The sequence below is a fragment of the Phodopus roborovskii genome, unplaced genomic scaffold (genome assembly GCF_943737965.1).
Source record: "Phodopus roborovskii unplaced genomic scaffold, PHOROB, whole genome shotgun sequence".
In the NCBI taxonomy this organism is placed as follows: Eukaryota; Metazoa; Chordata; class Mammalia; order Rodentia; family Cricetidae; genus Phodopus; species Phodopus roborovskii.
This window is the reverse complement of record NW_026125538.1, coordinates 282,334-309,477: the sequence shown is the minus strand read 5'-3', so window position 1 is coordinate 309,477 and position 27,144 is coordinate 282,334. Positions and strand designations below refer to the sequence as shown.

The window sequence follows — 27,144 nt, the reverse complement described above, 5'->3', positions numbered from 1 at the left end:
GACAGTGATGCTAGGAACCTTGGGGTTGAGACACAGCTCCACCATTTATCAGCTGTGAACATCTATGTTATGTATGCCCTTTTCTTCTGTGAACTCTGGTTTTCTCACCTGGTAAAAGGTGTCAGGGAGGGCAGTTGCCTCTTAATCATGATGTATGCTTTCCCATTTGCACAGCAGCCCTTTTCTCCTTAGACTCAAATTAGAAATAGTAAACTTGAGGAGGCTGAGCTGTGGCTTCCTGTTAATTTCAGAAGCCTTACCACCTTAGCTTGGATGGTTTCAGGAAGGCTTTGTAATATACATGCTTGGAAGGTTAATGATGACCCTGAGTTCAGAGAGTGGCAATCAGGAGGACAAGGTGAGGAAAAAGCAAACAGTGGGGCAGGGAAACCACCGAACTCTTCATTGGGAAACAAGAAATATGAAACAATGCATTTTCTGATTAGGAAGACCTTGGCAGAGCTATTTTGTAGGGAAAACTGCCATTTTCAATACAAAATAAGATACCGAGTTAACTCATATGTAAGTAGAAAATCTTTGACAGGAAGTTCTGCAGAAGTTGTTATGAACATCTGGAAGTACTTGTTTTCTTATGGAAAACAAAATTAATTAGAACAATAGAAATAGAAGAATCTGCTCTGCTCAGCCTTGGACTTGGTGATGTGGGAATGACTCAGGGGCATAAAGAAGAACGCACTCTGTCTGGTGACTTTTGTGCATCCAAAAGAGTGAGACAGAGGATACCATATGAGCGACTTGGGAATAAGCCAAGTGTGGATAAAAAGAAAACCTGCTGGAGGCATGAGCTGCAGCCATGAAGGCCAGACAGCAGCTTGTCACCTGTGACATTGGGGTGACCTAGTAGAGTAAGTCCAAAGTCTTTTTTAAAAATCCAATGTCATTTCAAAGTCTCTTAACTCTGGTGCCTGTGAAACAGAAAATAGATTATTTACTTTCTTATCCTAAGAATAAGAGCACAATTTCACATAAAGCTTCTCTTGCAGGGGAATGTGTGGCCTTGGACAGTTGTGTTGTTTTCATGACATCTTATTTACTTTATTGCTATGATAAAGGCCATGACAAAAAGCAACTTGGGAAGAGAAGTTGCTTGTTTCAGCGTATAGTTTATAGTCCCCATTTAAGGGAATTTAGAATAGGGACAGGCACCTAGAGGCGGGGACTGAAGCCGAGGCCTTGAGAGAGTAACATTTATTGGCATGTCTCTCTTGGCTTGCTCAGTTTACTTTCGTATACATCCCAGGACCACCTGCTTAGGATGTTGCTACTTGTGCTCTTGGAAGCCAGTGCTTATACTGCCTAGACGCTCCTTGTATTAGGTAATAATATGGTGTCCAGATCAACTCTGGTTATTGTTGTCATCTTCAAAGTGTAGAGAGAGCTAGATGTGGTGCTGCACACCTATTATCCCACCATTAAAAGGCTAAATCTGGAAATTGCTGAAATTGAAAAGCTTCACTGTAACAAAGGATACCATCATTAGGACAAAGTGGCAGCCTATGGAATGTAAAAAGATCTTTACTATTTTCCCAGCTGTCAGTGGGCTAGTATCTAAAATGTATAAAAATCTGGACATCAAGAAAACAAATAACCCAGGTTCTGGATATTACAAATAATGTTGCTATGAACATAGTTGAACAGATGTCCTTGCTGTATGAATGTGCAGCTTTTGGGTAAATGCCTAAGAGTAGAATTGCTGGATATTGTGGTAGACTAATTTCTGTTTTTCTGAGGAACCCCATATTGATTTTCAAAGAGGCTGTACCAGTTTGCACTCCCACCAGCAGTGGAGGAGTGTGCCCCTTTCTCCACATCCTCTTCAGCATAAACAGTCTTCAGGAGTAAGATGGTATCTCAGAGTTGTTTTGACTTGCATTTTCTTGGTGGCTAAGGATGTTGAGCACTTTCTTCAGAGTCTTTCAGCCATTTCGGATTCATCTACTGAGACTTCTCTATTTCATTCTACATCCCACTTTTTAAATGGATTATTTGGTGTTTTGGTAAATAGCTTCTTGAGTTCTTTGTATATTTTGGAAATCAGCCCTCTGTCAGATGTGGGATTGGTGAAGATCTTTTCCCATTCTGTGGGCTGCCATTTTGTCTTGTTGACTGTTTCCTTTGCCTTACAGAAGCTTTTTAGTTTCAGGAGGTCCCATTTATTAATTGTTGATTCCAGCGTCTGTGCTTCTGTTGTTTTGTTCAGAAAGGGGTCTCCTGTACCAATTTGTTCAAGGGTACCTTCCACTTTCTCTTCTAAGAGATTCAGTGTGGATAGATTTATGTTGATGTCTTTAATCTATTTGGACTTAAGTTTTGTGCATGGCAGTAGATATGGATCTATCTGCGGTCTTCTACAAGTCAGCATCCAGTTATACCAGCACCATTTGTTCAATATGCTTTCCTCCTTCAATTGTATAATTTTAGCTTCTTTGTCAAAAATCAGGTGTTCATAGGTGTGTGAGTTAATATGGTGAGACTACCTTAAATGCCCTTCCTTGATAATGAGATTGAGGACTACCTTATATGCCATTCTAGAGACTTCGTCTTGTAGCTGATGGAAGCAGAAATAGACAGCCACAGCTAAACACTGAGCTGAACTCTTGGAATCCAGTTGCAGACAGAGAGGAATGATGAGCCAAGGGGTCAAGACCAGGCTGGAGAAACCCACAGAAATTGCTGACCTGAACAAGGGAGAGCTCATGCACCCCAGTCTGAGAGCAGGGAAACCAGAATAGGACTGACCCAGACCCCCTGAATGTGGGTGTTAGGAGAACTAGGCAGTCTATGGGGCCTCTGGTAGTGAATCAGTATTTATCCCTAGTATTCAAATGGACTTTGGGAGCCTATTCCACTTAGAAGGATACTCTCTCAGCCTAGACACATGTTCCCTGGGGAACAAATAGGAGATAGGATGGTGGCTGGGAGGGGGACAGAGGAGGAGGGAAGTGTGAGAGAACTGGGATTGACATGTAAAACAAGCTTTTTTCAAATTTAAATAAAAAATATAAAAAAGAAAACAAATAATCCAATTAAAAACAGGGTACAGATCCAAACAAGGAGTTCTCAAAAGATGGCACAAATGTATGAGACAAATTAACAAAATGGTCAGCATCCTTAGTCATTAGGGAAATGCAAATAAAAGTCGCTTTGAGATTTCACCTTATACCAGTTAGAATGGCCAAGATCAATGGGAAAAAAAATACAGTTTATTCTGTTGAAAATGTGGAGTAAGGCAACCACTATGGAAATCAGTGTGATCGGTGCTTAGGAACCTGGGAATAGATCTACCTGAAGATCCAGCCATAGCACTCTTGGGCATATAAACAAAGGACTCTACACCCTACTACAAAGACATTTTCTAATGGGGGATGTCCTTCTGTATATATGTTTCTCTTATTGGTTGATGAATAAAACACTGTTTGGCCAATAAGTCAGGAAGATAGACAGGACTAGGAGATGAGGAGAATTCTGGGAAAGGTTGATGGGAGATGTCATTCTGTAAATATGTTTCCCTTGTTAGTTAATGAATAAAGCATGGTTGGCAAATAGGAAGAAAGATAGATAGGACTAGGAGACAAGGAGGTTTTGGGAAGAAGTAGGAAGAGATTCAAAATGTAGAGCAGAACTCCAGACCCTCACTCTGGTAAAAATAAAACCACATGGAAATATTTAGATTGATAGAAATGGGTTAATATTTAAGACAGAGTTAGCCACTAAGAAACACTAGTAACAGGCCAATGGCTTTATATCTAATATAGCATCTCTGTGTGTTATTTGGGGCTGATACAGCTGTGGGACCAGGCTTGCAGAAAACTACTTGTAACAAAAGGTAGGCATAGGGAGCCCACCAGAACTGACAACATGTAGCCACCAAAGGAGATACAAGTTCGGGCATTCTCCAGTAAAACAAGACCATGTGGAAATACATAGGTTTATAGAAATTGGTTAATAATTAAGGCAGAGCTAGCCAATAAGAAGCCCTGGTCATCAGTCAACAGTTGTGTAATTAATGTAGCATCCATGTGCTTATTTGGGGCTCAAGGGTGGCGGGACCAGAAAGGGCAAGAAAAAAACGCTAGCAACAACTTTCTTATTCATGTTCATTGTTGTTCTAATTCTAATAGCCAGAAACTGGAAACAGCTTCCATGCCCATCAATAGATGAATGGATACTGAACATGTGGTACTTTTACACAATGGAATATTACTCAACTCTTAAAAATTATATCATGAAATTTTCAGATGAATAGATGGAACTAGAAAAATATTACCACGAATGAGGTAACCCAGACCCTAAAGAACAAGTATGGTATATATTTGCTTATATGTGAATGTTAGCTTTTAAGCCTTTAATGGGCATGTCACAGCCGGCATATTTGCAGAGGTTAGGTATAGAGTAAGAAACTGTGTGTGTGGAGGAGTATTCCCCAACGAAGTAGAAATAGAATATATAGTATGGAGAGATGGGGGTGGATTGGATTGGATTGGAAGGATTTAAAGGAAAGGGGAAAGGGATAGCTAAAACTAAGAGTCATCAGAGGGGTCATATGGAAACATATATATATATATATATATATATATATATATATATATATATATATATATATTCACCAAATAACAGGGGAGACAAATTCCCAACTGAACATCTTTTACCACAAAAATAAAACCTCCATTTCAAATTGAGTTGTTGACCAAAGGAACTTCATGGAAATCAGTTAACTCAGGCTATCGGCAAGGATATTGATTGTTCTCCACATACAGAAAGTAAGTCCTTATGCTGAAGACAACACCTACATGTCTCATTGAACACAGGAAAATTAGACTTGTATCATTCAAAAGCCTTCACCCCTACAAAACAATGTCCATCATACTGGAAAATACTCTGCATGCTACCAAAGGAGACAGGTAAACACCAACCCAGCTATAAATTCTTCTAAAATGGTGGCCTGCCTTCATGATACTGGCACAATAGTGACACAGAAGTTGTTGAAGGCACCGATGATGATGTGATTGGATTTAATACCCACTCTGTGAAGTGGAACCCATGACTGACATTGTTCAGGTAATCAAAGCCTTGAAATACGTAGGCTAAGGACCTAAGGGAAAACCAAATATTCTAGTTCTACTAAATAAATGTGGCAATATAATGATACCTGCTTTCCCATAGATCAGTGCCTCTCTCAGCCAACATTACCAGCATCAGAGAGGCTTCCACCTACAGTAGATGGGAATTAAACACAGCAGAACTGTCACAAATATGAACTCAGAGGCAGTGGCAGTATTCTTGGGGACTGTACATCCATCATTGAGAGGGAAAGTAGATACAAGTCTCTATCTCTAACCGAGAAACTATCTCCAATTGACAACTGCTCACAAAGTAAAAAATTAGTTTTCTTCAACAAAGTCTCACTGGGTATGCAAACTACACCATTAGGATAGGGTACATTGCCAGCAGTAGATGGACAACTCAAAGTGAACTCAGTGGTATTTTTGGAGAATTTTTCTTGTCTCATAATGCTTAGTCTGGGAATGTGTTTGCCCTACTTGCCTTTTGCTTATACATTAATTTTGTGTTTTTGTAGATTGTGTATGTGTGCAAATGAGTGTGTGTGTGTGTGCATACGAGTGTGTATGAGTGTTTATCTCAACATATGTGTACTTCTAGTGCTTTTTCTTGTTTTCCCCTCTGTTTATTTTTTCTATCCTAGTTTTATCTTTGTTTGTCTGTTTGTTTTCTAAAAAGAGAAACCAGAGGGGGAGTAGGATGGGTGGGGAGGAAGGAGGGTCTTGGAGGAGATGAGGGAGGGGAAACTGTGATAAGAATATAACATATGAAAAGGATCTGTTTTCAATTTTTTTTTATTGCAGTGGAGTTAACAACCAAGATTAGTTATTACAGGGAGTATTGATAAGCTTGTCCTGAGATTCTGAAAAGGCTGCCTCACTGATACATAAACAAACTCCACTAGAGCTGTTATCTCCTCATAATTTGTTTAGGAAAGATGCCATAGCTATCATAAAGTATTTGAAGCTCAAGGGCCCCTAAAATTATTTTATCTACTGTCAGCTGGGGCAACAAGGAAAGCTAGAGTCTTACTATAGGGATTTTAAAGTTGAAGATAATAAACAAGTTGAAAACAAAATTCAGCCTAGAATCAGGGTCGGGGAATAAGACTCGATTCCTTTTAGGGAATTCTATCTTGTTTCATTGCTTGAACAATCCAGCCTCATTGTTATTTCTGAGTTATTTCTCCCATGACTAGTTGTTAAGTGACTAGTTGTTACCTGAATTTTAAAGATTTGACAGGAAACTGGAGTGTTCTTGGTAAGAACATGAAGCTTCTAGGGAAGAAAATTTTGACAATGGGTTGCTGGTGGCACCACTCTGAAACAGGGGTTTTCAGTTCCTTGCTGTCCAGCCAGGAAAACAAATTGTGCAGTTTAGAGGGGGTGAGATGATTAGGGGAGATTTCTTACTAGAGCTCCAAGAACTGGGACATGAGAAAAAAAAATGTTCTTGCCTACAGATGCAGTGCATCCTCCAGGAGTCCTTGCCCAGTAAGATGAAGAGCTGGGAGCTGCCCTTGGGAATAGGGCATAGCTGGGAGCTTCCTATCACAAAAAAGCTTGATAGTGTCCTGAAAACACATCCAGCTGATCATTTGTTCCACATAAAACAGGCATTTTACTAGTTCCTGTGAAGTACATTAAAGCTCATGACTTAAACATCTCACTCTCAAGATGTCTTCTCATGGGCTGGATTTTTGTTTGTTTGTTTGTTTGTTTTTTGTTTTTTAAAGTTTTTAAGCATGAATCAAAAGTTTCAGTCCATTTACTAAACCAAACACAAAGGATATGGTGGAGTAATGTGGACTGTTTTACAGAAGCTAGGGAACAAAGAGAAGGGAAAGGCCAAGGTGTGATGACCCTTCAAAGACATATCCTAGTCACTGAATTCCTGACTCTATTCATGGTCAATAGACTAAATCATGAAAGAAGGTAGAGCCCTCATGACTCAATTCATTACTTAAAAGCCTATCTCTGAACACTGCTTGCACTGGGAGCCCAGCCTTTTTGGAAGACACTTATGTCCAAAGCAAGCAGACATTGTAGTTGTGATGAATGATGCTGTTATAAATATTTGCGCACAAGTATTTCTCTGAGGACCTGTTTTCAAGTTTTAGGATATATGTCTAAGAATAGAGTTTCTGGGTGAATACTATAGTTAAATTTTTGAGTTACCACCATGTTTTTTGTGTTATATTTTATCCCTTGCAGTAAGGTCTCCACATCCTCAACAATACTTGCTGTTATTTCCTTCCTTCCTTGCTTCCTTCCTTCCTTGCTTCCTTCCTTCCTTCCGTCCATCCTTCCTTCCTTGCCCCCCCCCCCCCCGTCTTTCTCCCTCTCTCTTTCTTTCTTTGGATTTACTTAAAACTTGAATGATATTGGAATGACAGTAGGATTTAGCAAACTGAAAAGAAAATGAGTAGGTGTGGAAATATATCTTACCACAAAGTGGTAAAATTGTGACTCATAAGTAAAGGATGAATTCAATGCAAAACTCACCCCAGGACAAAAGACCACTTCAAAAGGCATGCATCAGAGTCTTCCATGACCTCACTGTAACGGTGTTTACAAAACAACATGTATGCAAGAAATATAGATGTTATAGACACACAGGGGCTGGAGAGATGGCTCAACTGTTAGAGGCACTTAATATTTTTCCAGAGCGTCCTTTTGCTTCCCAATGCCCACATCAAACAGCTCACTTTCTACATTTTTGATGTATCTATCCTAATGGATATGAGGGAAGAGTTATCAGTTAACTCATATCCATTGGTAATAGTGTTGGGCCATCTGTGAAATTGGAAGGCTGTGCAATGCCAGGGAGAGAATTGTGCAGTTAGGACCCACCATCCTATTGCACTATGTCCCTGTGAGTAGTTCCTTTGTCTCTAAGTGACATATAATCATATTTTGGATCACTGAGAAAGCCTTATGTCTGGAAGCTTGAGTGAACCACAAATTTTATCTGAGGTAAGAGAGACAAAGGCTATTTAAGAAAATCAAGAGCCCTTCTGTTCCATGAGGTGGTGAAAACCAACTCCAAAACCATCATTTCAGTATATGTGGGATGAATTAATCATTCTCATGATTGTTTTTGACTAAAGAATCCTTGGGTACAACTTTGGAAGACATGATATTTTTCATGTTTACCTGCTATCTTTCACTTAGCAAAATATCTGTTCTAGGCAAGATGATTACTTTGAAGCAAATTTCCCAAAATAGGATTTAAGATTCCTCCAGGGATATTTTGCCCTAGAGGATGACAATTTTGAGCCCTGACCAGGCAGTATACAGCATTATCATCCATCCCTTCCCTTCTTGCCTCTGTGTAGAATGTGAAGCATGGATCATGGACAGCCCCACCCCTTTCCCTGTGGAATCACCATGGCAGCTGGAACCCTGTATACATATGCTGAAAACTGGAGAGTCTTCAAGGCCCTCATCGCTGCTCAGTACAGTGGGGCTCAGGTCTGCGTGCTCTCCGCACCATCCCACTTCCACTTTGGCCAAACCAACCGTACCCCTGAATTTCTCAGAAAATTTCCTGCTGGCAAGGTCCCAACATTTGAGGGTGATGATGGACTCTGTGTGTTTGAGAGCAATGGCATCGCATATTATATAAGCAACGAGGACCTGAGTGGAAGTACTCCACAGGCAGCAGCTCAGGTGGTGCAGTGAGTAAACTTTGCTGACAGTGACATCGTTCCTCCAGCCAGCACCTGGGTGTTCCCCACATCGGGCATCATGCACCACAACAAACAGGCCTCTGAAAATGCAAAATGGGAGGTGAGGTGAATCTTGGGGCTATGGACACTCATTTGAAGACAAGGACGTTTTTGGTGGGTGAGCGAGTGACACTGGCTGATATCACAGTTGTCTGCACCCTTCTGTGGCTAACAGGTCTTAGAGCCTTCTTTTCACCAGGCCTTCCCCAATACCAACTGATGGTTCCCTAACCAGCCCCAGTTAAAGGCAGTCTTGGGGGAGGTGAAGCTGTGTGAGAAGATGGTCCAATTTGACGCTAAGAAATTTGCAGAGAGCCAGCCTAAAAAAGATACTCCAAGGAAAGGAAAGGGTTCACGAGAAGAGAAACAGAAGCCCCAGGCTGAGCGGAAAGAAGAAAAAAAGGCAGCTGCCACAGCTCCTGAGGAGATGGACACGTGTGAGTAGGCACTAGCTGCTGAGCCCAAGGCCAAGGACCCCTTCGCTCACCTGACCAAGAGTACCTTTGTGTTGGATGAATTTAAGCGAAAGTACTCCAATGAGGACACACTTTCTGTGGCGCCGCCATATTTTTGGGAGCACTTTGATGAGGATGGCTGGTCTCTGTGGTATGTTGAGTACCGTTTCCCTGAAGAGCTCACCAAGACCTTCATGAGTTGCAACCTCATCATTGGAATGTTCCAGCGATTGGACAAACCAAGGAAGAATGCCTTTGCTAGAGCCATCCTCGTTGGAACCAATAACAACAGCTTCATATCTGGTGTTTGGGTCTTCCGAGGCCAAGAGCTCGCCTTTCCGCTGATTTCCAGATTGGCAGGTGGACTACAAGTCATACATGACTGAAACTGGATCCTGGTAGCTAGGAGACCTAGACACTGGTTCGAGAGGGGGGCCTTCCAGCGTTTGGGCAAAACAGTCAATCAAGGCAAGATCTTCAAGTGAACATGTCTTGCCATCACCTAGCTGCCTGCATCTACCCTTCAAGGGAGATTGGGGTTGTTAAAGGAAACTGAACATTGGAAAAAAAAAAAAAAAGAACGGGAACTATGTATACATGTATATATAATAGGATGATAGAGCTCAATGGTCTTCATAAATCAACTAAACATCCTCTAACCACTAAAAGTCTACTAAAGCTAATACAGTAGTAAAAATGCCTACAGAGGAAAATATTTTCTTAATTGCTAAATCCAATAGCCTTTGAGCCTTTGATTAGTCCTTACTTAATCCATTTAATGTGCTTAGCTATGTTACCTTCTAGAGAGTAAGCATGTTACTAAGCACTTCATAGGACGATTTTAAATTTAATTCACTCAGTAACTCTCACAAAGGAAAAATGTAATATTTTTATTTTTTGCCTCTAAAATAGCTGGCCTTCTGCCCAACCCTAAATCACAAGAGAAAATTATTTAATTGTGTAATTAAATTCCAAAATAATCCAACTTATAAATAGCTCATCTAGATCATACTGAGTCTATATTAGATAAAATCATTCAGTTCCTCAGACAGTCATCAACCATTTTCCATTCTGTTTCTTTCCTATGGCTTACTATGATTCTGGGGAAATACAGAACCAACCCCCATTTGATCTTACATCAGGGAGATTGCCTGGAGCCCACTATGGGGAGAATCTTGAATAGCTTCCAAGGCAAAAATCTAAGATAGTGTGCAAACCCATCAAACACACAGAAATCTGGGGAAGCTTGAAAAGTGTGATGTCTTCTTTAGTATTAGCCTCATTTATCTATTAAATGCCTGTCAGGGAAGCAAAATTGAGAAAGGAGAGTTGAGCCATTCATATACTCATTTTGTTACTCCCTTTCAGGTCCTTTTCCCATGATACTCAAGGGCTGGAAAGAAGTGAACTTTCCCTTTCTTCTTCCAATTCAAACATAATCTGCATTAGATGCTAGAGTTTAGCAGTTGAAATGGCTGGCATGTCTATGGATAGGTTGGGGGGAGGGATGGGAGGATGGGAGGGAGAGGGAACTTGGATTGATATATAAAATAAGATTGTTTCTAATTTAAATAAAAAAGGGGAAAAAGGAGACCTTAGACTTGAATGTCAGAAGCTGTTGAATCAATCTTTCACAAACTGATATGGTTTGGAAAATGAACGTCCTCCGAAGATCCACTTGTTAAAGGCTTGATCTCCAACATAGCACTTTGGGAATTATGAAACTCTAAAGAGGTGAGGCCTAGTGGAATGTCTCTAGAACATCGTGGATATGCTCTCAATTGGAATGTTGGACCTTGGCCCCCTTTTCTCTCCTCCCTTTAGCATGACAAAAGCAAGCTTTGCTTCACTGCGAACTCCTGCTGTGATGTGCTACCTTGCTATAGCTCCAAAGCAAGGCCAGGAGATCATGGAGTATAATCTGTAAAACTTAAAACTGTGGGCCAAGGCAATCCCCTTCTCTGTGTAAATTAATTATTTCATATTTAATTGCAATGATGGAAAGATGGCTAACAGATACATCTTTTATTCCTATCATTTCTGACCCAGGTCTGTTGTGTTATAGGCTCTATCTCCAACTTATGGTCTAGCTCTAGTCTTTGTTAAGTATTAATATCTCCTTAGATGCAAACACCTTTGTATTCACCTAGAGTGAACATATAGGCATCTTTTTGTGTTTATATGACTTGATCATGGTTGTGTCAATCAGAAACATGCATTTTGCTAGGACTCCAAGATGAATCTCAGTTGGGAAGTGGAGAAAAAAGGAAAAGGTAAGAATTCTCATGGGAAATGTTTGTAAGGAGGGATTTGCCTTATTTCTATTTGCCTACTGGACAGAGCAATGTTTCACTTTGAGTTTTGATTTGTTTCCTTCTTTACTGTTTATTATTGATCTGGTTGTTGGTTCACATCCTGCCTAGAACTTAAACTCCCATGTACTCCCAATCTTTGGGAACCACCTTTCCATCTCCAAATCCCTAGAATCACCAAACTCCTTAAAGCAACAACCAGAGCAATCATTCTTAGGAGTTATGTTTTTATCTTATAATTTTCTTTTTTAAGTTAGGCTTGTATGTTTACATTTTCATGATAATTTAAGTTACCTATGTATCTGCTGATTTTCCATTGTCACCCTGGATAATACAAAGTTGTCTTTTATATTAACTGTAACACCTTTATCACTTACTTTAAAGTTGTCAATCCTGCACTGTCAAATATCAAAACCTGTGTCATCTCCCTAATATAATAAATGGGATGATGAGAATAAGCAAAACATGAGACTTATTCTCATCATGCCACAATATGGGCTCTTTTATGGTAGCAAGGTTTCCTCAACATTCTATGTATGTGCCTACTTGGGCACCATTGTAATTTATTCCTGAACTATTTCTCTACTTATTCACTATCTTAGTTAGGGTTAGTGTTGTTGTGATGAAACACCATAACCAAAGAAACTTGGAAAAGAAAGGTTTTATTTTACACATCCACATCACTGTTCATCCACAAAGGAGGTCAGGACAGGAGCTCAAGCAAGCAAAGCAGGAACCTTGAGGCAGGAGCTAATGCAAAAGCCATGGAGGAGTGTTGCTTACTGGCTTGCTCTTCATGGCTTGCTCAGCCTGCTTTCTTACAGATCCCAAGACTGTCAGCCCAGGGACAACCCCATCCATGATGGACTAGGACCTCCCCAATTCATCCTAGATATGAAAATGCTCTATAGGCTTTTCTGCAGCCCGATCTTATGGGAAGCACTTTTTAAATTGAGGTCCTCCCCTCTCACATGTCTTTAGCTTGCATCAAGTTGATACAAAACTACCCAGCACATTCATCTTTCTTCTCCTGAGTCTTCCTTTAGCCACTCCACTGGATATATCAAGAGACTGCTGAATATTATGGGTCATGTGACAAAATGTTCAAGTCATGACATCATCAACATATTGTAGGGAACTGTTGTGTGCATGTAAAATGTTTAGCAGCATATCTGACCTCTACTCACTAGATGCCAACTTCACATCCTTCTCTAGCTATGGCAAGAGAAACCCTTTCCCCCAGGATGGAATAACTAAAATACCCCAGGTCTGAAAACCTCTGGTCTAATGTAAGGAGAGTCAAACCAATGCAACTATCAGCAGTAAGTTTGGAGGATATAGATCTCATGCTACAAGGTGCCTTCAACTCTACTCAGAATATTGAGGTGGAGTATATTGTTTTAGGCTTGCTGGATAGCTTTTGTTTGTTTGTTTTAACTAGATACAAGTTAAAATCATCTTGATAGAAGAAACCTTAATCTAGGCATTGCCTCCATCAGATTGCCTTGGGCAAGTCTGTCTGGGGCATTTCCTTATTTAATGATTGGTATGGGAGAGCCTAGTCCACTGTAGACAGTGCTATCTGTGGGTGGATGGTCCTCAGCAGTATAACAAAGCAGACTGAGCAATCCATATGGAGCAAAGCTAGTAAGGGGCACTCTCCTGTAGTCTCTGCTTCAGTTCCTGTCTCCAGATTCCTTCCTTAAGTGCCTTTTCCCCAACTTCCCTCTGTGTTGGACTATAACCTAGGAGTTGTGTGCTGAAATAATCCCTCTGCTGACCAGGCTGGTTTTAATCAGTGGTTTTTTTTTTGTTTTGTTTTTCTCAGTAATAGGAAACAGACTGAGACAATGGCTGTACTCCTTATAAGCTCACTTGGTAAAGGGAGACTGATTTTAAAGCCACAGAGACTAATTTTATTGCAAAATACATCTGCTCCTCACTTGTAAGTTTCACTGTCCTCTTACATGAGTTCATCAAATGGTCCATCTTTTCACATATGCAATTACTAAGAGACACAAAATGAGCATTGAGCATCTCTTGGAGACTATTTGGTGTACATTTTAAAGAAAGAAATGGAAGACGATTTAAACTCAGGTTTGCCTTCAGAGGGTTTGTAATTCAAAACAAAATGTAAATAATTACATGTAGGAGTTGGGGAGATTTCTTGACCTTTCTTCTTCCAGTTTTCAAGCACAGTCTATGAAGTGGGACTTCAATTGGGGGAAACCATATGAACTTATGGACCCCAGAGAGCACCGAGGTTTGCTACTTTCTGCTACAGGGCCTGAAGAACAGGTTCATTGCTTCAGAGACTTTCTTTACCACCAAGTGTACCCAGTTAGAAAGTCACAAAGGAGCTGGGGGAATCTGTCCCTTTTTTTGTGCATAGCTGGTATTTTAAACCAGACTAGGGCTTCTGGTAAGAGAACTACATGATGGCCACCTCCATGATTGACTATCTGTCAGTGTAAGTCCCTTGAGAATAGGCTGGTAAGAACACAGAGCCATCTCATATGGGACTAATGAATGAAGGTCCCCAAATGTTAGTTTCATCTTGAGGAAATTCATTGTCAGAATGAGTCAGTAGCCTTTTATCATGACTGAAAGTGGTCTTTTATCCGAATTTGTAGAAATAAAAATGATGTGAACAGAAACTGGGGATAAATTTCTAGTGTTAAAACAAACTATTGCATTCATCAAATAAAGCTATCCCACTCATTATTAAAGTAATTTAATCATACTTTCATACCAAGACTTGAATTTTGGCTCTGGATATATTCAATGACATATACTTAGTAGAATTTCCTTCTTTCCCCATTCTTTGTATTTAATGCAATTTTAAAAGGAAGGCTTTAGAATAATATTGGTTATCTATACATAAAACTCCCCACCCACTCACCATTTTGGTTTTGTTTCATTTTGTCAATACTTGAGTTAAGCCATCTGCATTGACTTCAGTGAAATGCCAACCAGAGACATTTCACGAGCAGGTGGCAGAGTGCCGAGCAGGAAATATCCCTTCTTGGATGACTTAGCTACTCAACTGACATCAGCATTGTTCTCTTGTTTTCCTTTATATTCAATAAGAGGATGAGATAATATCCAAGAGGCAAAGTCCTTTCTAATGAAACTAGAAGGCTGAGTAACTGGCTTCAGTCACCACATGCAGCATCTGTGCTTAGGCAGTCTGTGTTGTAAGCAATGAGCTGTCCAGCAATTCGTGCACTATGAATGAGACACCAAGCTCTTTGTATCCCCGGTGTAATTAAAACAGACCTTGGCCTCCTCTTGCTTCTGAGTCCAATCTCATAAGGAAAATGGAGAGATGTTATTTTCCCATGGTAGCTGAATTTCAAATATTAGAAAATATGGGATGAGGTACACAGCTTCTCTCTGATCTACACATAGAGGTTAGCTGCAAATTACAATCAATTACTTGTAGGGCAAGTGTTCTAACTTACCCAGAACATTCTCAGCTGGTTTCTGCTGTCTCTATGAATTATTAACAGTACCCCATTATACACTGCCACCTCTGGCTCCTTTGTCAAAGGATTTTTGTTCAGATAAAGTATCACGATATCTTACCTATATGTTTGTATATATGGATATGGAAGGATGCTAAAAAACTAAGACTAAAAATAAAAATCATGTCACAGTTGCATGTCTATAATTAGAACATTTGGCCACACTATCTATAGATCATGATGTGCAAACAACTTTTCTCTTGGCATCTCTGGAAAGTACAGCGTTGTTAAAGGGGGTTAAAAAAAAGTGGAGAAATTCTGTAGAGGGAGCAACTACTAGACCCTAGGAAGTTTCCTCATAAAAACTAGGGAGAGTTTTGGTCCAACTGACCAAACAAGATCTAAACTAACAGACTACAGTGAAGTCTATTGGCTTGATATCACAATTTTAATTTTAAAGCTAATGGGAACTCGAGGGAGATGTTATAATGAGGACCCATTTTGTATATAAGTACAAATGTTCTATCAAGTCTGTGACATAGCCCTATGAGCTCCTTTAAAGAGTTTCAACACAGGCAATTGAAAAACCTAACTAAGTAATTTGGGGATTTTGAACACTTAAATGTCACAGTAAAATAGTCTGCTTTTGTATTTTATAGAGATAATTTTGCTTTTTCCCTTTTGTTGGCTCCTGTTTATAATCCCATCCCCCAGGGTTCTAGACCAGCATGGAGGGTACATAATAATATTCTATATAAAAATCCATCCAACCAACCAAACACACATCTTTAATAGGGTTTTGCCCACACAGACAGAGGCACTGGGAGGATTAACGCTGGCAGTTACCCAAGCTTGATTATTTCCTTGGGACATTTTCAGTCTTCTATTGTATTGTGCTTTGTGCTTTATTTATTGTAAAGATACTGTTGTATATAAAGGATTAATATTCTTTCTGCATGGATTGCACAATAGTTTCTCATCACTAATGGGATAGTTTTCAAACTGATAACACAAAGGCAGATGGCTAAAACATCTGTACATGCCTTTAAGAGTATCTGTCTACCTAGTCCTATGTCCCTATCTCTCTCTTTTAATCTTGGTCTTTGTTAGACAATAATTTTTTAAATGACTAAAATTTGTCATTTAATGCACAGAACCATACTAATTGAAATGGAAAACTTCATAATTCAAGTATGATGCTATGTGATAAGATCATTGGAAAGTTCTTTCGCTCAAGCCAAGGTATCTAATCAGACATAAGTGTCAGGTTCAGGAAACCACCAATGAGGCATACTAGGAATCTGGGAGTCACAAAATCCTAAAGTATTATTCTGACACAGACAGTGGTCCACTGTATAACCTTCAGCAAGTCTCTGGCTCCTTTCTCATCCTCTGTGAAATGAGGGAAGTGAAAAGATTACTTATTATAAGGTCATGTCATCGATGATTTTGATATTTTAATGATTTCTACAATGTGAGAAATAATACATATATTTTGCTAAAGTTCATTAGTCTTAAATTCTTGCACCCTCAATTTCACTTCAGAGCTTTCCCAAAGTAGAAGCTATTTTGAATCTCCTTTTTGTATTTTCTTCACTCTTGTTACAGTGCTAGTCTTGAAGCAGAGCCAGTGGTTCCCTTTTCAATGAGAGTTGAGGGCTAAGGACAACAACAAATAACTCCTGTGCTGTGTTGCCTCTGAAATTCTATCCTTGGGAGCTTGCCTCTTGCAGATAAGGCACCTGCATTCTATTAATATGTCCTTTGTCTGATGAGCCTTGATAGAGCACATGCATCTGGGTTTCCTCAGTGAGCTCCCTTCCTGACCACAGCATTCTGAAGCAAAAGAGAGACAATAATAAAAGTTCTCACTGCAGGATGCCAGTGTTTGTCCTATTGACTAGGGTTGGTTAAGAGGATAATGCATCACCGTGTGGTAGGGAATATTGTTGGTATCAAAGGGGAGCAAGAGGTCCCTAAAAGTACTAAGAATCTTACAACTTTCCCCCACTCATAAACATCTGTATGAAAGTAGAGAACTTCCTTCTGGCCCCACCACCTCTCAAGAGCAAGTAGGCAGGCAGAGGTTCAAAGTAACTTTACTGGCTAGTCCAGAATCTTTTTGTTTTCATTTTGCCTGAATTTCAGATCTATTATTAATGCCGAGGAGAAAATGTCCTGCACAGAGAATTTTGATAGCACCACCATTTGGAAGTTTTTGTGGAGTGGAATACAGTGATTCTTCCCTTGCCCATCAAGAAATGTGATCTCTCCTAAAAATCTAATAAAGTTGAGTTGTTGGAGGTTCTTTGATAAAGAACCTTATTTGTGTGGATAGCAACCACTCTGACGTTTCTATATGCATTCTGGGAGATTATCCTTGGTGCTGTGCTGGCTACAAAGTTTTCAGCCATTTATTGCCTTTGTTTCATGCTGTTCTGACATTTTGTGATATGTGGGTGTCTTCTGGAGGAAGTAGATTAAACACTCTCTTCTTCTCTCTTCAATAATTCATGTTCTTAACCTTACAAGCAACTGTGGATGTTACAGCAGGGGAAGTGGCCAAGGAATGTGGTGCACGACAAACCTGTGCTTCTTGAAGAAATGATCACAGGAGGAGTTTTGGAAGCTTGGATGCAAAAAATGAGAAACATGCCCTAGCAGTTATAGATCTTAGAGTCACTATCTCCCAAATGCCTGTTTCTGCCTGGTGAGTCTGCCAGGCTCAGACTCATATTTAAGATGAGCAGAAATATATTCTTATTTTCTTTTTATCTTACCAGTAATTTTTTTTCAGCTTGACTATTCAGTAAGAGAGGCTAAGCTAGTAGAGTAATTCCCTCGTCTAGTCACAAGGGAAACATAGGGAGTGGAAAATAGAAGCTCACCTTCTAGTCATTTACATCTTCATGTTGCCTTCAGTTGAAACCCACCACAGTTTTCCAAACACTTACAATTCAAAACAACTTATATTTCAGGATTTTTCCTCTTGTAAGCTTTAATCTGGTCAGTATCTTCCAATCTGTCTCTTCTCTGTTGTTCTATTTCCTATGGTCCTATCACCCAGTCAACAGGCTATATCTACTGCCTCCTCCATTATTCAACCTGAATACACCCAGTGAGCTTTATGTTTAAATTTTTATAAAGGTATATTGTATGTTGAACATATGCTCCTAACAGAGTATGGATTCTTTTATATTTTTTCTTCATGGGGTTTTCTAATTTTACTTTTATCCAATTATGTCCATAATTGCTTGTTGAAGTGTGGTTATCACAGCTGCTTAGGTTAGGTCTATTTCTTGTTATGTTGGGGTTGACAAGGTTTGACTGGTTTGGGTTTTTTGTTTGTTTTTTTGTTTGTTTTGGGGTTTTTTTGTATTTAGTTTGAGGTTTTCTGTTCTTGACATGACAAATAATTTTTCTATTGGAACCATAAACTGAAACATTTTTCAGATTATACTATGAACTTGTGACTCCTAATTCAAGCTACTATTTTAACAGACACCAGGGAAGGAAAGGGGGAGCAGGGTTCCAGCACCTCCACATGGTGTAAAAGCCCGCATCTGCAATTTCAGCACCAGCTAACACCCATGGAAGGGCATCTCCTTGTTAGTGTTAGGTGGGACAAGAATTTTAGCTGTAGAGGACCCCACTGACACCTCAGTAACGGTGGCCATGTTAGTTTCTCATCATTATCAAATAATGCCTATAATAAAACTAATGGAAGAAAGGGGTTGTTTTGCCAGTGATAAAGAGAAACATGGCAATGAGAACACATAGAAGAGAAATACGTGAAAAGCAGAAGGCAGAGGGGGCTTCAGGGCAAGGACCAGGGACCTGTCCATGTATTCTAGCTAGACTCTGCTTCCTTTGAGTTCCCCAAATCTTTTCAAACAGCACCACTAAGGGGACAAATCCATTAGTGATGCATCTTGTGGGAGACAGTTCATATGAAAGTCTTAAGTGTGGCTGTTACCATTGAGTGGTGGTGAAAGTTCTGATTCTATAGTAGTCTACCTGTGGCACCATCCTGGAGAGAGGAGTGGCTCCCTATGGCTCAGGTTGGATAGACACACAGGTTGCCAAGAGGTCTCTGGCAGCATAGTGGGGCAAGGGAGAGGAGAGGGTCTTGTGGGTGCCCATAAAGATGGCTGTTCTCCATCATGGTACAAGGACAGAGTTCAAAGCTGTCAGCAAGTCACAAGACCTAAAGGTCAAAGGTGTGGCTACAGAAGTATGTTTCGGCCTTCTTAGTCTAAATAACAACAGACCTGAATCTGAGGTGTGGCTACTCCTGAACTCAAGGGAACAAGAAGTTAGAGATAAGATGTGGTTATTAGACCCTTGGAATAAGGAAGAAAAGTCTGTTCCATATACATGATACTGTGTTCCCCTTTTGGGTTATGGTATATAAGAGTGGCAAAAAATAAACTCATGGCATTTCAGTATTGACTGATCTGCCCTCCTGACTGTTATTCTGTCTCTTTCTTTATTATCTATAGCTAGCCTTTCCCTCATCCACACTCCCCCCTCAGGTATGGACTTGGGGCCACTCAGCTGGCTCCCATTGCAGCCCTGCAAAGACTGCTCCTGACAGGGTCTATATGGGTGTTGATCTTCATATAGTCAATTTAACTTGACATAAATAAAATAGATACATTTTTCAAAGATTTACAGACCTAAAATAAAAAATGTGATCCATAATGGAAAAAATTAGAACTAAATTAGATTTCATCAAATTGAAAAGAAGTCTATTCAGTGAAGGATCTTATAAAAAGGATGAAAAGACAAGTTTACAGATTTGGAGAAGATAATTTGCAAGCCACTTATTCATCAAAGGAATACATTGCAGTCTGTAAAAGTCTCAAAGCTTAACATATACAAACAGCAAACAAACAATTCACCTTGAAAATGGACAAATAACACAAGATCTCCCATCCTAGAGGAGAGATGATGGTAAGCATGTGATTAGACTATGGGAGAAAAGGTTGTTTTTCTGTGTATCTTGGAAGTGTTAGACCACAGTGTTTGGCTCCATTGACTCTGGGATCACAGTAATACAGAGTTATGGCAATGAGGACACACAGAGGAGAAGTATATATGTTCTCATCCTTAGCCACAAAAAATGCAAATTAAAACCACAATAAGATAGCTATGCACACATGTCAGAATTTCTAAAATAAAATACTCTAGCAACACCAAACACTGGTGACAATGTGGAGAAACTGGATTGATTGGCTGGTAGGAACATTTAATTTTAGCACCATCTTTAGAAACTAACCATACAGTGACCACAGCTATGATTCAGAGCATTTATGTGAGAGAGAGGTCAACCAACCTTACACAAATTTTCATTCATATTGTTAAAGGCCCAAACCGTGAATAATCTAGCATATTTGGTATGAGTTACTAAAGTGTGGGTCATTTGGGTCTCAGAATGTTACTCAGCAATGCAACCAAGTATTGAGGTGAATGGCTATGTAGAGAATTAGGCTATGCAAGAACCCATTTGTGTTATGTTTCTGAAATGACAAAACTATAGAGATGGAAATCAGAAGAAGTGTGTATAGGAAGGAAGTGGATTGGCTCATAAAGGACAGTAGTCAAAGCTTCTTGTGGTGATAGAAATGAATTCTATTTTGAGTTTGTCAAAGTCTATTTTCTAGTAGTAAATTGTCACTACAGTTCTGTAATAATCTAACCTTGGGGAAAACTGAGTGAAGATCAGAGGGTTCTCTCTGTTTTATTTATCATTTTTTTGTGTGTGTGTATGAACATACATGCACCTCAAAACAGATATTTTAAATCAACTCTTCCTCATAGTTACTCTGACAGAGAGTGAATGTTTTTCTAAGGCAATCAGGAAGAAATTCTGGAAGAGATTTTTGGGACCACATGGTACTAAATCTTGGTTTCTTCGGAACCATCAATCAGGAGAAAATATGGGTATGGCCCAGATCCTTTGAGAGGCAAGGAACTGTGCATGTGAGAACCTTCAAGACCGTAGTCTGACTCCTGGGGTAAGAATATTACTGTCATTTACTAACAGATGCCATCCTTTCTGGGAGTTAGTGCCTTCAAACTGAAAAGAGGACAGTTTTCAGAGTGGCCAAGCTGTGCTCACCACTTGTCAGGCCTGGTAATGTAGAGTTGGTGGGTGCCACCTCAGAGAGGCTATTTGTGTTTGAGGAAGGTCACATCTACTACATCATAAAGACTGGAGTCAGCAGATTTGGAATGCTTCTTCCATTGTTAATTCTAGTCATTCAGGATACTTTTTTGCTCTCTGAGCTTATGGCTCATTTTAGCACTGCACCTCATCTAGTCAGAAGTACAGAAGTGGCCTCAGGACAAGGTCACAGCAGGGCTTAACCACCTCTGCTTCAGGTGAGGCTGTCTTTTGGGAACTCTGAAAGTGAACCCATCCTTCAAAATATTGAAAGTACTCTACCAACAGAAAGTCCTTACTTAGAGAAACTCTTCATTCATTCTCACTCTGTATAGCCTGAAAAGAATATCCAAATGAAAAGCTAATCTATGATCCACATGACAGACAGACACTCTTAACCCAAGAATGCTCAAGTCATCCATTTCCTGCCAGCTCTCTAAGGAAAGCCCACTAAACACTAAATTCTCTTATTCTTTCATCTGCCAAGTGGAAATGTCTTTTGTAGCCTCTAAGTCAACCTAGGAGATAAAGGAATGGACAACAGGAGAAAGGGGAAGGAAGACATCCCAGGGAAAGTATTTAGAACAAGTGTAGAATGGCTCAGCAACATGACTGGGTTTTATATATTCACGGATTTTGAAGCTTGAGACAGGGATCTGTACTGTTTTACTGTGGCTTTAGGTTTCTAAAGGATAGTAGTGCTTGGTGAATGGCCCACCAAGCTTAGCACTATTTGGGATTCAGAGATCAGCAAGGATCAGTTCACTTGGCCCAGTGGGTGCTGGAAGGAAAATGTGTGAGCAAAATAAATTTGCTCAAGCACAGCTGATGTGAAGGACCACCTGTGAGTAACCTATTAAGTTGAACATGGGGAACCTTCTATTTCCATAAGACAAGACAATAAATATTGACAACAACATGTGATTCAGTACCTTATATGATCCAAATCTTACTCCTTTTTCTGAATATGTTGGAGTAATTTTGAAACTGGAAATATTAGACATTGGAATCCAAAAGTTGTCTGAATCTAGAGCTTCTGCTTGTTGGGTTACCATAGGCTGTTTAGCTCAGTTTTTTTCCAAGTTGATTTTCTCATCTGGAAGATAAACACTATGACACTGGCATAATTCTCAGGGATAAAGTAAAAGATTATAAAGCATAAAGTTTTCAGTTACACAGTAGACACTCAAATATTAATTTCACTACCAAATTCACATCACCAAAACTCTTTAGCTTTTACTTCTTAGAAGCTGGACAACATTCTTCCCTCTGGGTTTTTATTAGCCCCAGCTTTAGACTCAGTTGGAATAGTGGCAAAAGTGACTTGACAACTCATCTAATCTAATGTCACCTTTTGTAAACATGGGAATCGAAGTCCAGAGACTTTATTAAACTAGATAATGTTACAGGCTCTGCTGCTCAGGTCCATGTTGTCCATACCAGAAACTTGATCATCGGGGTAGTTTTTGGGCCTTACATTTCACTATATTCTTATTCATTCAACAGTTCCCACTGCAAGGAAAGCTGGGGCAAAGAATTTTGAATCTCTGTAAGTGCTTCAGTGTTTCCTTCAGGCACTGACAATATTGGGTCTTGCATAGGCCACATAAATCTGTTCACTATAGTTAACTCAAACATATTCAAAGCATTGAATATCCATGGCAGGTTGATCTCATGTCACCACCAATTATCAGTAGTTGTTTGTGGTGTTGAGAAGAATTCTGTGATCTGAATAAAGTACAGTTCTGTGACTGGTTAATGATGCCTGCCACAGCTGTGGAATGGGGAAGTATTTATAGTAGCTTAAGTTCCTGGGTTATCTCAAGCAGGTTCTGCTGAATTCTATTATTTTTTCAGGCATGTGTTATTTAATAACCTTCTAATAATCTTCAATAAAGCTCGAGAATCACTGAAGACAAAATGAAAATTCCTCAGGGTCTCCCTTAAGCTTCTTCTGATGTGTACCAAAGAATGCTGTTCCACAGTGGGATTGAAAGACCCACAGAGCGTGGACATTCATGCTCCCACTCAGGAAAGGTGACACCCCAAATCACTCATGAGAAGCAGTCTTGATGTAAAAGTATGAGGTGCACAAGTGTCCACAGTCTTATGCCATGCAGGGGTAGAGGACTGAGGGCCCTGAGTACAGAATTGAGACAGCTTTTATAGGATTACAACAAAGCCCACCCATATGCCAATCATTTCATAGCATCCAGAGCCCGCATGGTGCGGACCAATCAATTTAAGCCATCCAATCCACGCTTTATAGACCAATCAATTTTCTATAGCCCTGGAGGGCTGCATATGTGCAGGCTCCTAGGTGGGGTGACAAATGGCAGTTAGATTAGGTCACTAGGGTAGGGGTTTCACAAGCAGTTTACAAAGTCAGGTAAGCTGCAAGCAGTGTGACCTTTTGCCTATTTATTGGCTTAGGGCAGGGTCTGGAATTTAAGGTATTTAGTATTTTTAAACTTCTAGCTTCCTGGGGTCAGTGTAGAGTTAGGTTGTACTTTTTCATCCTTACAGGATCTATGATTTGGAATCAAAGGCTTCATATAGCAGCAAAAATTGAGAAACAGGCAATTTTTAACATGCTAGGGTTGAATGGCAGTTTCCAAGAGTCTATCAGACTCCAAACTGGAAAATAACACAGTTTTTAAAAAGTATTTAACATCATGGTCACAATTTCCTCTCACTCCTTTCCTCCGTACCTTCTCCCATAATCCACTCCCCCTCTGTTTAGAAAAAGGGCCAGGCCTCCCACGAGTATCAGCAAAGCATGGCATATCAAGTTGTGGCAAGACTAAGCAGAAAATGCTAGCTGACACCCCCATGGTTTGTGATCCATCTTCTTTACTGTGACTTTTGTTGGGAGGCAATTGTTCAATCAAAAACTTATTTCCTAGTACTGTTTGTATCCAGATGTGACCAGGTTCTCACCAATAAAATGTGAAAAATTATGTGAGGCACTTCTAGAATTTTCCACTAGCTGACAGTAGAAAACTTCTGCAGAGCCTGCTGGGCCTTTGTCTTAGCTGGACTTCCCTAGGGAAAGGGGATAGCTGTCTCCAGCCAGCTGCAGTTTCTATGTACTGGAACAACAGCCACCTCTTAAGCCAAAGACTGGATGAAAACAATTGCAAATGCCAGGTCGTATGAAGGACTCATATTCAAACACTCTAAGGACTCCTAAAATTCAATAATAATTTTGAAGACTGGTTAAAAACAGATGATAGATGAGATCGAGCTATTCAGAGTAGTATGGCTGTAGACAGACAGAATTAACTAACCGGGCCCATAGGGTCCCATAGGGGGCAGGGACTGTCTCCAACCCTGTTACTCACTGTTGGAACCCTATTTCTCATACTGAGTTGCCTTGTCCAGCCTTAATATGAGGGGTGGAGCTTAGTCTCACTACAACCTGATATGTCATACTTTGCTGATATCCATGGAAGGCCAGCCCTTTTCTGAACAGAAGCAAATGGGATAGGTGCGGGGAGAGGTTGATAGGAAGAGGTGTGGGAAACTGAGGTTGGGATATAAAAAATGGATAAATAAATTCAAAGAAAAAAATAGATGACAGAAACAAAAGGCTTATCTAAAAAGACACATGGATAGGAAGGCAGTATATTGGAGGATATTCAGTGTTATAATGATTATTCTTGGATATCAACTTGATTACATCTGGAATCAACTATAACTCAAGGAGATGGACTCACCTGTGAGGAACTTTTCTTGAGTGGAACATTTGAGGTGGGAAGAGCCATCCTAAATCTTGTCCACACTGTGTGGTGGCGGCCTATACAAAGGACTTGTAAGAAGGAAGCTTTTGCTCTTTTCCTACTTGCCCTCACTATCTCTGGCAAGTACGTTGCCTCACTGGTATTAAAGCTCATCTCTTCATGATTCAGATGTGTACCATTGACAGAATGAGACTTCTAGATTTGTGTATTGATCAACCTTGAATTCTTGGACTTCTTCTTGTGAGACAGTCATTGTTGCAATAGTCAAACAACCACCTGTAAACCACTCTAATAAATCTCACATGTGTGTGTATTCATTCTATTAGTTCTGTTCTCTAGAGAACCCAGACTAATACAAATGAAAAGTCATTTAACCCCAACAGCTACCACTGTACTGGAATGGTCAAAGCCTAAAAGCACATATAATGTCACCTGTTCCTGAGATGAGCTACTGTTAACTGCTGGTGGGAATTCAAAATTATGCAGACATTTCTAAAGACTGCTTTACAAACTAAAATTAGTCTCTTAATTTCCCTTTCTTTGGCTTGAGTCAGAGTCCCATGTAATCTAGGTTGACTTTTACCTTGCTAGGATTACAGGCCCGCACCACCATACCCAGGTGAAAACACTCTTAACAGTTTTAATTTCTGTTGCTTAGCCAAATGAATCAAATACTTAATCTTTACAACACCCCTCTCAAATAGGGTTGGAGAAGTTTCTTGGTGGTTAATAGCACCTGTTTCTCTTGAAAAGGATCCCTAGTGAGATCCTAGCATCCATATGGTAGCTCACAACCATCTCTCATTCCAATTTGGGATTTAGATGCCCTCTTCTGGCCTCCATGGATATTTTATATGCATGGTGTAGACACATACATTCATGCAGGAAAATATAAAATAAACCCACACAGATATTTATAGCAGCTTTACTCATCATCACCCAAATTTGTACCTCAGTAGAAGAACAGAAAAAAATAAATTATAGCACATTTGGACATGAGATATTATTTAACACTAAAAATATTAACATTATTCAATAGTAAACATGATACTTTATAAATGAATAGTATAACATGAAATGTGTTGCTGTAATGTATAGAGGTAATGTTGTTCTTTTACTGCAGTGATGACATGGCCATGAGCGTCCCACCCATCGTCAGGGGTGGGATCAGCAGACTGCTGATTCCCAACATGCAATATATTATGTTCTTTTAATTACATGGTATTTCAGAAAATATAAAACAACGGAAACATTAAAAATTCCAGTGGTTTCCTGAGATTAGGAAGAATATAGGTAAATCAGGGAGTATACTTTAGGGGGCAGTGAAATTATTCTATAAGGTACAAATCATAGATGCATGTCATTATTTGTTTTCTCACTGAATGAATCCACTGTAGGGGATGGTACAGTTTGGAGAGTGTATTCTTTTAGAGTTTGTGCATCAGAAGTCAGATCCTGGTCTATGGTGTGAGAGTTGTTAGAACCTGTCCAGCCTGTAGACAAGATTTAGATAGTGCTAGTGGACCCTAACTTAGTTTTTGCAAAATTAAGTTGTCTTTGACTAGAGTTATGGCTCCATGGGTAAAGTGCTTGGTGATGTGTGTCTATAATCACAGTAATCACACTGAGATGGACTTGGGGACAAGAGAATTCCTGGATGCTCATGGGTCAGCTAGTCTGGCATACACAACCACAAACAAGCAGACATTGTCCCCAAAGGCAGAAGATAAGGAGCGATCTACATTTAAGGGTGTTCCTCAAACTTTCCATGTATGCAGTCATGACATACATACACCCCTCCCTCACATGCATTGAATATGTGAACATGCAGACATGCACATACAGACATACAGGAAGTAGTCTTCAAGGAACCTCTTCACTTTGACTTCCTGTCTCATTACACAATTGTTCCTCTTACACCCAACTGCACCCTTGTGATATTATCACAATGGCATTCTGATGCTGGTGGCATGGCCCTAGAACCTCCAGGACTATGAAACATGGACAATGGATGAAACATGGATCATGGATAGATGATAGTGAAGTTTCTTGATTTCTTTAAAATGTACCACTGTGGAGCAATAGCAAGAGATCTTGTAGGTATGTGAGGAAAAGGGGTGTGCAGGAATTCTTTGCACTCCACTTAATTTTGCTTTGGATCTAATAACATTCCAGAAAATAAATTT

At 39.8% G+C, this 27,144-nt stretch overlaps 1 pseudogene; it reads left to right on the top strand.

Annotated features, from left to right (window-relative positions):
* Nucleotides 1–8,471: 8,471 nt before the first annotated feature.
* Nucleotides 8,472–9,795, top strand: LOC127216220 (elongation factor 1-gamma-like; annotated as a pseudogene).
* The last annotated feature ends 17,349 nt before the right edge of the window (nt 9,796–27,144 follow it).